This window comes from Osmia bicornis, unplaced genomic scaffold, assembly GCF_907164935.1.
Source record: "Osmia bicornis bicornis unplaced genomic scaffold, iOsmBic2.1, whole genome shotgun sequence".
Taxonomy (NCBI): domain Eukaryota; kingdom Metazoa; phylum Arthropoda; class Insecta; order Hymenoptera; family Megachilidae; genus Osmia; species Osmia bicornis.
In genome coordinates, this window is record NW_025791318.1 from 914,829 (window position 1) to 917,694 (window position 2,866).

Consider the following 2,866-nt stretch of genomic DNA (forward strand, 5'->3'; position numbering starts at 1 on the left):
ATTCGCTTATTATTTATACAGTCTATATACTGGTGTAGTGCTTATTGAACTACGTACTTTATAATTTATCTGGCTTAATTGTCGCTTTAATTACTTTATTTTGAAACGTCATTTAATAATTAGGTCTATTCGCATTTGCATTGACATGAGCATTTGTCATTCACCATTTATCATTTATAATTTATAATTTAACTTATAATGTACCTTGCTGAGGAAATAGGGTGTTGTAGTTAATAAATTCTATGGTTATATATTATTGAATTCATTTCTTGTATTTCGTATCCTATTTAGTATATTCCATTTTGTTTTACATTATATTATGTGATTACATTATTTATATTATGTTGGTTACTGCCTTCATTTTGTACTTTATGACTTATGACTGAATAACTATTGCCTTACTTAGCTCATTTAGTATCTTTAATTGACTACTTCATTGTTTAGTTGTTCATTCTTTTATTCTACTCTGTCAATGTTCATTTATTCTGAAATGAATTGAATTAAAGTAATTGTTATGACTTAGTTTATTTATTTAACTCATGATGGTACAAAGTTCTGTAGTTCTGTAGATTGTATTAATATATTTATGATTTATTTCCATATGGTTATTCTTTATTCTATATTTTATAATTTAATATACTTATATTTATATATATTAATTCATCTGTGCCACATTATCACTGTTATTGCTATTTACTTATTTCATTATCGCTTCTTGATTTGGTTTTGATTGGTTGATTGGTTTTGATTTGCCTGTGCATTCTTGATATTCATTGGACATTTTGATGTTCTTGATATTCTTTAATTCAATTTATCCACGATGTCTCTCTCTGGTCATAATGTTGCTCTTCCATGACGATGGGCTGTTTCTGTAAATGCAATTAATTTAATATTCATGTCACTAGTATGGGTTATTTCTGTTGTTTATAGTATGTTGCAACTACCTTACCTTGTTTCCTTTCTTTCTCCTTTTCTTTTCCTTTTCAGTTGCAATTCAGCTCTCTTATTTGTTATTTCCTTTAACTAGTCCTTGCATGCTGGCTTTGATACTGCTTTGACACATTGGGGTTGTGATTCTGTAAATAATTGTCTTTGTCATGCGTTATCACATCACTGATTTTACTTTTAATGGTTTTCTACTTTACCTTACTTGTACTTGCTGGTATTCTGCTGTTTCTCTCTTCCTTCCTTGATCCATTCATCCATTCATCCACTCTGATCAGCTGAAGTTGGTGATTTGATTTGACTTGATTTATCTTTATCTTACTTTATCTTAATTTATCTTAATTTATCTTAATTTTGTTATTTTTCTGTGATGCTGAATGGTTTTGTCTATTCAAGTGCTTTGAAGGTGCATGGTTTCTGTTTAATTCACCATTTTAAATGTTAGTTTTTAATACTCTACTTGTTGAGTTATTTATTTATCTCTACGCTATACAGTAGCACAGCGTTAATTGAACTACGCAGTCTACATTTGATTTGATTTAGTTGCTATTTACCCACTTTTTTGAAATGTCATGCAATAATCGGTTCTATTTGCATTTGCATTGACATGACCATTTATCATTGACCAAATACCGCTCACAATTTAACTTATAATTTACTTGTGTAAAGGAATAGAGTATTTCATTAATAATCTTCACAGTTATATTTTAGTGAGCCCACTTCTTGAATTTTGTATTCTATTTCATTATATTTCATTTGTTTTATGTTATATGACGTCACATTGCATTGTATCACACTGCGTTACTTTATTATTTACATTATGGTGGTCACGGCTTTCACTTTATCCTTAACGCTTTCCTATTTACTACATTATTTAATTTCTTGAATTAATAACTTCACTGATCAGTGGTTCATTCATTCATTCTTTCATTCTCTCATTTGTTCTTCTTCTGAATTAAATTGAATTGAAGCTATTGTTATGATTTAGTCTAATTGTATGTTCATGGTGGTACAAAGTTTTGTAGATTATATTAACATATTTATGGTTTACTTTTATGCGGTTATTCTATATTTAATATATTTAATATATTTAATATACTTATATTTTATATTTTAATTTATTTGTGTCACGCTATCACTGTTTATCACTATTTTATTTATTTCACTGTCGCCTTCTTGATTTGTCGCCTGTTATATATCCTTGGATATTTTGATTCTTCTTTGTTATTCTTTAATTCAATTAATTCATGATGTCCCTGTCTGGTATTGGTATTGTGTAGTTCTTTCATAACAGGGGGAAAGTGTGCTTTTCTGTGGGAATTAATATGCATGTTATTAAGTTGTGCTATTCCTGTTTATTTTATGATGCGTTATTACAATTATTATCTTACCTTGCCTGTTTCCTTTTCTGAGTTGACTATCAGGCTTCCTTAATTGGTAATCTTGTTCTTGTTCGTTTTCTTAATGAGTCTTCTTACACTGTTCTGGTTTCTTGCTGACATTCCTTGTTTGACACATTAGGGTTAGGGCTAAGGTTATATTTCTGTAAATTCTGTCACCCGACATCTTTGAAAGTGTCTATTCTATGGTTTATGTTATCTATGGTTATCTATGGTTATACTATCTATGGTTATATTATTTTGAAATTTTGAAATTTTGAAATTCACTCCACTGTATCTTTACTTTATCTTATTCTCTTATTCTGTTTTATATCACATATATTGTGCTGATTATTTTGCTTACACATTATACCTTATACTATACTTTACAGATTGCACTTTACATTCCACATTTTCTCTTTTTCTTAATTTCTTAATTTGTAATTTATAATTTCATAATCTCTTCAATTGATGGCTCGTATTTAATATTGTTAATTGTTTATTTATTCATTTTACTTGATTGATCAAGGCCAGTAGATTGA

At 28.4% G+C, this 2,866-nt stretch overlaps 1 long non-coding RNA gene across 1 annotated transcript; it reads right to left on the minus strand.

Moving 5' to 3' along the window:
- Positions 1 to 506: 506 nt before the first annotated feature.
- Positions 507 to 2,048, minus strand: LOC123988974. Its single transcript, XR_006830359.1, has 3 exons — positions 1,146 to 2,048; positions 950 to 1,076; positions 507 to 869 (listed from the first exon to the last, which is right to left on the minus strand). It is a non-coding gene; the product is annotated as an uncharacterized LOC123988974 (long non-coding RNA).
- Positions 2,049 to 2,866: the final 818 nt, after the last annotated feature.